The 10,725-nt window shown below is 59.0% G+C and overlaps 1 protein-coding gene across 1 annotated transcript in view; it reads left to right on the top strand.

Moving 5' to 3' along the window:
* The first annotated feature begins 21 nt into the window (after window positions 1–21).
* The window catches only part of LINGO3 (leucine rich repeat and Ig domain containing 3), a 21,720-nt gene continuing 11,016 nt past the window's right edge, over window positions 22–10,725 (top strand). Inside the window, exon 1 of the mRNA XM_032178962.2 lies at window positions 22–96. The gene's annotated coding sequence lies outside the window, so the exon portion shown is untranslated. The remainder of the gene's footprint in view (window positions 97–10,725) is intronic.

Below are 10,725 nucleotides of genomic sequence, written 5' to 3' on the forward strand. Positions count from 1 at the left end.
GCCCGGGAGGCGGCGGCGGCGGCGGCGGCTGCTCCTGTCGGCTCCGGGCGGCCCCCGCGCCGCAGCCCGCGCCGTGTCCGCGGCGGAGCCGCCCAGGTGAGTGGCCGCGCCGGGCCCCGGCGTGGGGTGCGCCCGCAGGCCTGGGGACCCCGCACCTGCACCCTGCGCCCCTGCCGCCCAAAGCCCCCAACCCGCGACCCCATCCTCAGCCGGGGGAAATTGCCCCGCGCACCCCTCCCGGGCTCATCGCTCCTTGCCAGGCCCCCGACGCTCCCCCTAGAAACTTTGGGGGCGAACTCCCCACCATGGGGTCCCCCCGCCCCTCCCCTGGGGCGCCAAGGAGCGGGGAACCGGGTGGGCATCTCCCCGGGGCAGTGGGGACGCTGGGAGGATGCGCTCCTCTCCAGGAGGAGATGAAGGGGGGACTGGTTGGGTCTGGGGTGTGGGGAACGTCCGAATAGAGCCTGCAGCCCGCGCCTTCCTGCCCTGTCTCCCCTGAGCCGGGTCTGGTCCAGCCTGGGGGTGCGGAGCTGGAAGACGCACAGGGTATCCGGGGTCCACACCGGAGCCTGCTCCATCCCTGGAGCTGACGGCCGGGCCTGGCGAGGAGGGACCTGGGGGCATAGGGCTGAGTCCCCTACTCTGGGGGCGTCTGAATAGCACCAGAAATGGTGGGGCTTCTCTCTGTGCCCTGAGGCTGGGCCTGGGTGCCCCTACCTCCCGGGCCTCTGGGGCCTGGCCAGGGGAGGCCCTGAGCCCCATTCAACAAGTTTGGGGGAGCAGCACCTTGTGCCTTGGTCCGGGCACAAGAAAAGCCCCGGGTCCTTATGCGGGAGACCACCATGTAACTGGGTTTCTCAACGTGTGCTTGAGGCACTAACGGTGCTGGTGTCCCGGCCCCCCCAGTTCTGAGGAGTCAGAACTTCTGAGGCGACCGGCCCCAGAAGCTGCATTTTAGCAAGCGGTCCCTGGCTAAACCATGGACGCAGTGAGGTTGCAGACACCCTTGCTCCGGCGGGGGTGGGGAGCAGGCATCTGCTGTGCAATGGTATTTGCAGAGGGATGATCTGGGGCTTGGCTGGGGGGAAACTTCAGGGACAACAGAGCTGTGAGAACCAGAGCAACCCAGGAGGGCTCCCTGGAAGTGGCGTGGAGAGGATGCAGAAGGTGTGAGGTGTGAGTGGCCAGGTGGAGGACGCAGGCTAGATATAGGTTCAGGGAGGGTGGTGCTGGCTTTATCAGGAGGCTGGTGCGGGGTGGGCTGCCGGGGCATGGCCTTACCCTGGCTGCCCTCTGAGCTGAAGCAGCAGCCATCATAGGAGACAGGATCTGAGTGGGAAGAACCCACGGGCTTCCCCTGTAGACCCAGCTCCCGTCCCCACCTGGATGATGTGGGGTGGCAGGAAGGGGGCAGCCGGGCGGTGGGATGGGGGCTTAAGAGGGTTCAACTCAGCCTTCCCTGCCCTGCCTGTCTGGTCTCCACCGGTGACTTCCGGCAAATGACGTCCCCTCTCTCAGATTCACCCCACACGGGATTAAATGAGATGCTGCCCACCTCGGCTGCAGCGTGGTGCTGCCATAAAACAGATGCTCAGATCACGATGGTTGCGGCAGCAGCCCTGCCTGGCCCCCTCAGCCTCAGCCGTCCACCCCCAGGGTAAGCCGGGACCTGAAGGTGCCTTGCTGAGTGGGAATAGAAGGCAGTTTGATGTCTCCTCCCACAGCACTGTCATTCCCCGGCGCCCCCTGAGTCACTACCTCGTCACCAGGTAGAGCGCCTCTCAAAGAACTCTGTGAGCAAAGTTTGCCCCGGGTGGGCCCCCTGGAGCCACCCACCACCACATGTCAATCTCGGGCAGAGCGCCCTTCACCGTCAAGGGGGAGCTGGGATTTTGTGGGTAGGAGCTGGCGTCAGATGCAGGTTCAAATGCTGACTGCCTGCAGCTAAGTGATGCGGTGAGCTGGGGCCCACTCTTACCCTGTCTCCTTCTCTCCAAAATGAACTTTATTATTCCCCCTAGTCAGGGCTGGGCTAGTGGGTGAAGTGGCCGGTGTAGACAGTGGGTGCTCCAGAACTGGTTCCAGATCTAGAGGCCCTGCCTGCAGAGGGCAGTCCACCGCCCCCTGTGTACAGGCTGGGAAGGAAAGTGGGTCGGGAGGCCCCCAGCCCCTCGAGGGGTTGACGGGGACTAACAGCAGATGGAAGCTAATTAGGGCTTAATGAATTGTCATGGATGAAGCCCCGGGAGGGCCTGGATCTAGGACAGAGGATGCAGGGGTCCTGGGGGACTGGCAGCGTGTCCCCAAAAGCAGACCTTGGAGGGCCACGTGCTGTGAGGGGCTGGGCCCCCTCCTCCCATATCCGTCTTAGAAGCTCAAATGGGGGTCGCATCCAGACCACACTCCCCTTACTCCCACCGCCCCGGTTGTGGTGGGGGGCAGAGGGAGGGAGATGGAGGTCACCGTGGGCCTGGGGACAGAGTGGGCCGCTACCACACATCTCATCCCTGCCCCCTCTGGGTTTGGCCGGCCTCCAAGAGGGCCTTTCCTAAGGGAGATGTCAGCATCTCTTGCCCTGGGCGGGGACTAGAGGGAGGATGGGTTCGAGGTAACCTTGCGAGAGGGCCGAGGGAAAGAGCCCTACTCAGAATAGAGGAGGCGGATTGGAAGGGCCAGGGGCTTGGCCAGGAGCTGAGGGAGGGAGCTGCCCACACCACCAGGCACCAAGTGGGTAGGGCCGCCTCTGTTCTAGGGAGGGACCCCGGCCACTCACAGCCACACTCTGCCTTCTCCTTGAGCTAAGAGCTTCCAGGACCATTAGTCCAGGATCCATATCTAAGGACAGCTGGGGGTACAGGGAAGAGAGGCCTCCATTGCCCGGGTCCCGCCGTGGAGGACAGTTTTGGGGAGGGGGTCCTCAAGGCCGGTGCCTGCACTGTGTTTGATGCATATCTCAGACCCCAAGGAGAGGTCAATGTCCCCTGCCTTCCACGCCCCAGAAGGCAGGTGCACAGATCCGGGAGGCCTCGAGTGACCTCCCTCTTCAAGACTGCAATGACCCCGATGAGTTCTGGCTGCTGTGACAGCAGTGGCTGGGAACCACACACATTTATTATCGCACCGTTCTGGAGGCCAGAGTCCAAAATGGGCCTCACTGGCGTAAAACCAGGGCATGAGGCTGGGTGTGGTGGCTCACGCCTATAATCCCAGCACTTTGGGAGGCCGAGGCAGGCGGATTACCGGAGGTCAGGAGATCGAGACCATCCTGGCTAACATGGTGAAACCCCATCTCTACTAAAAATACAAAAAATTAGCCGGGTGTGGTGGCTCATGCCTGTAGTTCCAGCTACTCGGGAGGCTGAGACAGGAGAATCACTTGAACCTGGAAGGCAGAGGTTGCAGTGAGCCAAGATCGCACCAGCCTGGGTGACAGAGCGAGACTCTGTCTCAAAAAAAACAAAACAAACAAAAAACAGGACATGGCCAAGGCTGGGCCCTCCTGCGCGTTCCAGGCGAAAATCCGGTTCCCACATTTCCCATTGCCCAGAGGCACCCACATCCCTTGGCTCAGGGCCCCACCCTCTCCATAGCCTCAGCACAGCCTCTTCCAGTCTCTGACTTTCACCCTCCCGCCTCCTCTCGTGAGGACCCTGTGAGCATGTTGGGCCTCCAGATGATCCAGGATGATCTCCTGATCTCACAATTCTTACTTAATCCTATCTGCAGAGGCCCTTTTTCCATGTAAGGTGGCTTTATCTGCAGTTCCGGGGATTAGAACGGGCTGGCTGTGGGGAGGCCTTCATTCTGCCAACCCCATTCTGCCAACCCCAGGCCCCCCTTCCCTATTTGTTTTTTCCTATACCGTGGCCCGCCGCGTGACAGTCGGCTTTACTTGTTTCTTCTGTTTCTTACCCATAGACAGAATGCAGGGATTTGTCTGTTTTGTTCACTGCTGTTTCTCTTAAAACCAGTGCCTGGCACACAGGCATTGTTTTTAAGTGCTTGTTGAATGAATGAATGCTTGTTAAATGAATGAATGTTTGTTGAATGAATGAATGTTTGTTGAATGAATGCTTGTTGAATGAATGAATGAATGAATGTTTGTTGAATGAATGCTTGTTGAATGAATGAATGCTTGTTGAACACATGGCCAGGAGCAGACCAGGGCTTAGGACTCTGGGCTCCCGACCCCAGCCGGTACCCACTGGAGACTTCCCCGGAAGGAACCTCCTTGCCCGACTTCTCACTCGCTCAGCCCAGGGAGGTGACTGGGAACCCTGCCGTTCCCTTTTGCAGAAGACGAGACTGAGGCTCAGAGACTTCAGTGTCTCTGCCCAAGGCGGTCAGTGGCCGATTCAGGTGAGGACCCGTGAGTTCTTGTCCTGGCTCTGGAGTGGACAAGGGGCCATTGATTCAGCACCTGGTGTTCAGTTCAGCCTCCCCATGCTCCGTCGTTGGCCACAGCTCTGCGTGTGGGTGACGGGGTGGAGAGGGAGATAATAGTGCCCTGCTCTCTGGAGATGGAGGTGCAGCCGAGAGTCAAGACTTTCCAGGTTTGGGTGAGGCAGGGCGACCTGGGGTCAGACCACGCAGAGCTGGACGCGCCTTCCAACTGCAACCCAGATCTCGCCATGCTCCTGCCCCATATCCTCCCATGGCTCCCACTGCCTGAGGACGCAAGTCCAGACACCTCCCTGGGGGTTCAGTGCCCCGTGTGGTTTTGCCTTTGCCAGCCAGGGCTCCCACCCCACCAAGTGCAGACACACCCCCGGCCAGCATCGCCCCTCGCGTAGCTGTACCCTGCTGACCCCGGCTCCCCATCCAGGTCTCAGCTCAGACAGGGTCTTCCCTGGGCCCGTCGAACGCCGTCACAGCCCGGAACAGACCCCCCCACAGCTCCCTGCTAGCTCCGCCCCTCAGCGCTTTTTTCAGACGATCTGCTCATTCACTGGGCTGCGCGATTCTCACCTGTTTGTGCCCCCAACTTGACGCTGGGGGAAAGACGCCAGTCCCTGGGGGCCACAGCCGGTCCGATTGCACTGATGCAAGATGTCCAGACAGCCAATTCGCAGAGACAGGAAGCAGATGCGTGGGGGTCCGGGCTGGGGAGGGGCTGGGAGTGACTGCTGAAGGGGACGGGGCTTCCTTTTGGAGGTGATGGAATGTTCTGGAACTAAAGGTGCCGGCGGACGATCTGTGAATGTGCTAGAAGGCGTTGAATGGAACATTTGTAACAGGGCGTGGATGCGCCGCGCACAGGCTGTGGTGCTGCGGGCGTCTGCGTGGAAGCCGCTGTGCCTCCAGCACCCGCGCAGCGCCAGGCACATGCTGGGGCTTAGAAGGAGGACGAGAGTCCTGGGGTGCAATCGCATGGTGGGGGCCAGCACTCGGACCACCCCCACCTGTTCAGGACAGACCCCCACTCCCGTCCACCACCGCCAAGGCCGTCCCTGCCGCCGGCCCGGCCCCCCTGCCAAAGGCCTCTGCGGCCTCAGCTGTGGCTGGTCGTGCATGGTAATGAGGCTCTGCCCTTGAAACACGAGTCCTCCCTCCACAGGGGTCGACGCCGCGCCCCCCCAGACTCCCGAGACCGGGCAGCAGAGCTCACCGAGCCCACCACCAGAGCCAGGGGCCCTGCAGGGGCAGACAGGCAGTCCGGGCCTGGTGGGACGTGCCCCTTGCTGGGGAGGAGAGGCAGGAAGGTTCTCGGTCGCCAGCCCCAGCTCCAGCTTCACGCCTGTGGACGGCGGGGCGCAGAGCCGAGGAGGTGACGTCACCCGAGGACACAGCTGTTCTCACCTCCGTGACGTTTATTACCAGCTGATGTGCCGTACACTGATTTCACGGTGTCACCCGCACCAGAATGTAAGCTCCTTAAGGACAGGGGGCCGGGCACGGTGGTTCACGCCTGTCATCCCAGCACTTTGGGAGGCCGGGGCGGGCAGATCACCTGAGGTCAAGAGTTCGAGACCATCCTGGGCAACATGGCAAAACCCCGTCTCTACTAAAAATCCAAAAATTAGCTGGGTATGGTGGTGCATGTCTGTAATCCCAGCTACTCAGGAGACTGAGGCAGGAGAATCGCTTTAACCCGGGAGGCAGAGGTTCCAGTGAGCCTAGATTGAACCATTGCACTCCAGCCTGGATGACAGAGTGAGACTGTCTCAAAAACAAATAAATAAATAAAAACCACCCACAAATAAATAAATAAAAATAAAAGAACAGGGACCTTCTGGCCTCTGTTCTCTGTTGTGTTTCCAGTTCATCGAAGGGCAACTGGTACATTTTCTTTTCTTTTTTTTTTTTTTGAGATGGAGTCTCACTCTGTCGCCCAGGCTGGAGTGCAGTGGCGCGATCTCAGCTCACTGCAACCTCCGCCTCCCGGGTTGACGCCATTCTCCTGCCTCAGCCTCTCAAGTAGCTGGGACTACGGGTGCCCACCACCACAACCGGCTAATTTTTTGTATTTTTTAGTAGACATGGGGTTTCACCATGTTAACCAGGATAGTCTCCATCTCTTGAACTTGTGATCGCCCGCCTCGGCCTCCCAAAGTGCTGGGATGACAGGCGTGAGCCACCGCGCCCGGCCCCGGGGTCACGTCTTGTACCTGCTTCTTGCCTGCTGTGTAGCCCTGGGCATGTTGCCGTCCGTCTCTGGGTCTCTGCCTCCCCGTGTAAAACAGGCTGAATCACCCCGGCTCCTCCTGGGGCATGAACTGGAGGCGCGCTGTGTGCCAGCGTCCTCTACAGCAAGGGCCCACTCAGGGAGGTTCTGCCCCGCAGGGCACTCTGGGCTGTGTCCAGGGACGTTTGTGCCTGTCACGACTGGGAAGGGGGTGCTCTGGCTTGGAGTGGGTAGAGGCCAGGAATGCTGCTCAGCACCCTGCAGTGTCCAAGACAGAGAATCATCCACATAAGATGTCCATGGGGCCAAGAAAGAGAGACCTGCGTTAATTATTTAAATTTAAAAAAAACACTAAATCTGTCCCCTGTTCACACCAGACACCAGGATCAACTCCTGACGCGGCAGATGGTGTAAACCAGGGGTCCCCAGCTCCTGGGACTCACCTCCTCTCTCCCTCCCACTCAGGGCGCAGATTTCAACGTGTGCAGCCTCCTAGGGCCCCAGCAGGGCTGAGGATCGTGGGACACAGAGTCTCTTGGGGGTCCGTAGAATCCCCTAACGCAGAGGGTCTGAACCAGGGTGATTCTGCTCCCAGGGGACATTTGGTGATGTCTGGGGACATCCGTGGCTGTCTCAACAGGGCGTGCCCCTGGCATGGAGTGGGTGGAGGCCAGGGACGCTTCTCAGCACCCTGCAGCGCCCAGGACAGCCCCACCCCAGAGAACGACCAGGCCCCAACGTTCACAGAGCCCGGGGAGACCCCAGTTTGCAGGGGCTGGCCTGATCCTCCCCCAACTCCAGTTCCATTCGGCAGCTGGGGACACCAAGACCAGAACAGGAGGAGCGCGTTGAATGTTGGGGGCGAACTGGAGCCCGGCTGGAAGGAGGGGAGTTCGGGGTGGGGGACGGAGGCCTGGCAGTGGCGGGAGGCCCACAGCGAGGGAGGACTCTGGCCTGTGGGAGAGGAAGGGTGGAGCTGGGGTTGGCTCCGCGTAGCCGGGGTTACTCTGGGGCTCTGTGGGTCGCCCTGGGAGAGGTCAGGGATGGGGCTGGGTCCCTGGGCTGCAGTTCAGGTGGCCGGGACACACCATCAAGAGGTATCTGTGAGCAGATGGTGTTTCCATCCTGGGAGGATGGGAGGTAATGCTCCAGGTGGGTGGCAGCTTCCTGGGAGGGGGGCGGTCCGAGGGACCGATGAGGATGGAGATAGAGAGCCCTGAAAGTGTCCCCTCCCCCAGGACCACAGCATGAGGACAAGGGAGGGGACAGAGGCTCCTAAAGAATCAGCCTGGGGCCAGGCGCAGTGGCTCACACCTGTAATCCCAGCACTTTGGGAGGCCAAGGCGGGCAGATCACAAGGTCAGGAGATCAAGACCATCCTGGCTAATGCAGTGAAACCCCGTCTCTACTAAAAATACAAAAAAATTAGCTGGGCGTGGTGGCGGGCACCTGTAGTCCCAGCTACTTGGGAGGCTGAGGCAGGAGAACGGCGTGAACCCAGGAGGTGGAGCTTGCAGTGAGCCAAGATCGCGCCACTGCACTCCAGCCTGGGTGACAGACAGAGCGAGACTCCATCTCAAACAAAAAAAAGAATCAGCCTGGTGGCTGGACATGGTGGCTCACACCTGTCATCCTAGTTGATCACCTGAGGTCAGGAGTTTGAGACCAGCCTGGCCAACAGGGTGAAACCCCGTCTCTACTAAAAAATAACAAAAATTAGCCAGGTGTGGTGGCGCACACGTGTAATCCCAGCTACTCAGGAGGCTGAGGCAGGAGACTCGCTTGAACTCGCTTGAACCCAGGAGGTAAAGCCTGCAGTGAGCGGAGATCACGCCATTGCACTCTCAGCCTGGGTGAGAGAGTGAGACTCTGACTCAATAAAACAAACAAAAAAAGAGGCCGGGCACGGTGGCTCACGCCTGTAATCCCAGCACTTTGGGAGGCCGAGGCGGGCGGATCACGAGGTCAGGAGATGGAGACCATCCTGGCTAACACGGTGAAACCCCGTCTCTACTAAAAATACAAAAAATTAGCCGGGCGTGGTGGCGGGCGCCTGTAGTCCCAGCTACGCGGGAGGCTGAGGCAGGAGAATGGCGTGAACCCGGGAGGCGGAGCTTGCAGTGAGCCGCGATCACGCCACTGCATTCCAGCCTGGGCGACAGAGTGAGAGTCCGTCTCAAAAAAAAAATAAAAAATAAAAAAAAAGAGACCAGGGAGGCCAACCAGATGCGTTCAGGGCACATGGTGAGCAGATGCAGGCCGTGTAGTCTCCCACACCCCCTCTCCGGGAACCAGTTCTTCCTCCCAAGTTGGGGAACACCAGACCCTTAGGGGACATGTCAGAAGCCTGAGTCCAGCTGCCAGATCCCCCCTCCCGCCTCCCCCGCAGCACCCTGCAGAGGAAATGACAGGGCCAGGCCGTTGATGGGGGGAGTCAGGGTTGTAAAACTAGGTCACAGCTTGAGTGGCCCCTGCCGGGCGCGAGGGATCAGCTGTCCTCTCATCCCAGGAGTAATTATAGAGCCAGAACTTGGAGGGTGCCCCGGAGGGCTCTTGTGCCTGTGCCATGACAGGCGAGGTCCAGAGAGGGTAGGTTTCTCAACAGAGGTCACACAGCACATCGGAATTGAGGCCTCCCGCCGGCACTTCTGCCACTGGATCAGTGTGACTGTGACCTAGCGATTCTAGACCTGTCAATCTCTCCAGGAAACTTCCTGATTTTCCCCTTATCTGTGCTCTGTGGGAACTGCTTTAAAAAAAAATTATTGGGCCAGGCGCGGTGCTCACGCCTGTAATCCCAGCCCTTTGGGAGGCCGAGGTGGGCGGATCATGAGGTCAGGAGTTCGAGACCAGCCTGACCAACATGGTGAAACCCCATCTCTACTAAAAATACAAAAATTAGCCGGACCTGGTGGCGCGTGCTTGTAATCCCAGCTACTTGGGAGGCTGAGACAGCAGAATCGCTTGAACCCAGGAGGCAGAGGTTGCAGTGAGCTGAGATCACACCACTGCACTCCAGCCTGGGTGACAGAGCAAGACTCCATCTCAAAAAAAAAAAAAAATTATTGGCCCAGCACGGTGGCTCACGCCTGTATTCCCAGCACCTTGGGAGGCCAAGGCAGGTGGATCACTTCAGCCCAGGAGTTTGAGACCAGCCTGGGCAATAGGGTGAGACCCTATCTCTACAAAAAAATGAAAAAATTAACCAGGTGTGCTGGCATGTGCCTATAATCCCAGCTACTTGAGAGGCTGAGGTGGGAGGATCGCTTGAGCAGGGGAGGCAGAGGCTGCAGTGAGCCGAGATTGCACCACTGCACTGCAACCTGGGCAACAGAGCAAGAACCTGTCTCTAAATAAATAAATAAATGAATTCCAACTTAAAAAGAAACCTCTAATTTAGAAAATGGGCCAGGCCCAGTGGCTCACACCTATAATCTCAGCACTTTGGGAGGCCGAGGTGGGGGGATCACCTGAGGTCAGGAGTTTGAGACCAGCCTGACTAACATGGTGAAACCCCATTGCTACTAAAAATACAAAAATTAGCTGGGCTTGGTGGCATATGCCTGTAATCCCAGCTACTTGGTAGGCTGAGACAAGAGACTTGCTTGAACTCGGGAGGCAGAGGTTGCAGTAAGTTGCGATTGTGCCATTGCACTCCAGCCTGGACAACCCTGTAATCCCAGATTTGGAGGTGAGGCAGGTGGATCAGGGGTGAGTCGAGACCATCCTGGCCAACATGGGATCCCATCTTTATAAAATGGTGGCAGGCACCTGTAGTCCCAGCTCCTCGGGAGGCTGAGGCAGGAGAATGGCTTGAACTCGGGAGGCAGAGGTTGCAGTGAGCAGAGATGGCGCCACTGCACTACAGCCTGGGAGACAGAGTGAGACTCTGTCTCAGAAAAAAAAAAAAAAAAACAAGAGAGAGGGGAGGGAGGGTGCATGCCCAGGTCCTGGGGGAGCAGAGCAGGGTGAGGGGTCTGCACTGAGAGGAAGGAGCTTTTGCAGTATCTGGATGAGGCCAGGGTGGGGGCGAGGGCTTTTTGCTGCAGGGTCTTGCAGGCCAACAGGTGGATGTTTTCCACCTGAGAGCTGTGGGTAGG

This window comes from Hylobates moloch, unplaced genomic scaffold, assembly GCF_009828535.3.
Source record: "Hylobates moloch isolate HMO894 unplaced genomic scaffold, HMol_V3 SCAFFOLD_15, whole genome shotgun sequence".
Classification (NCBI taxonomy): domain Eukaryota; kingdom Metazoa; phylum Chordata; class Mammalia; order Primates; family Hylobatidae; genus Hylobates; species Hylobates moloch.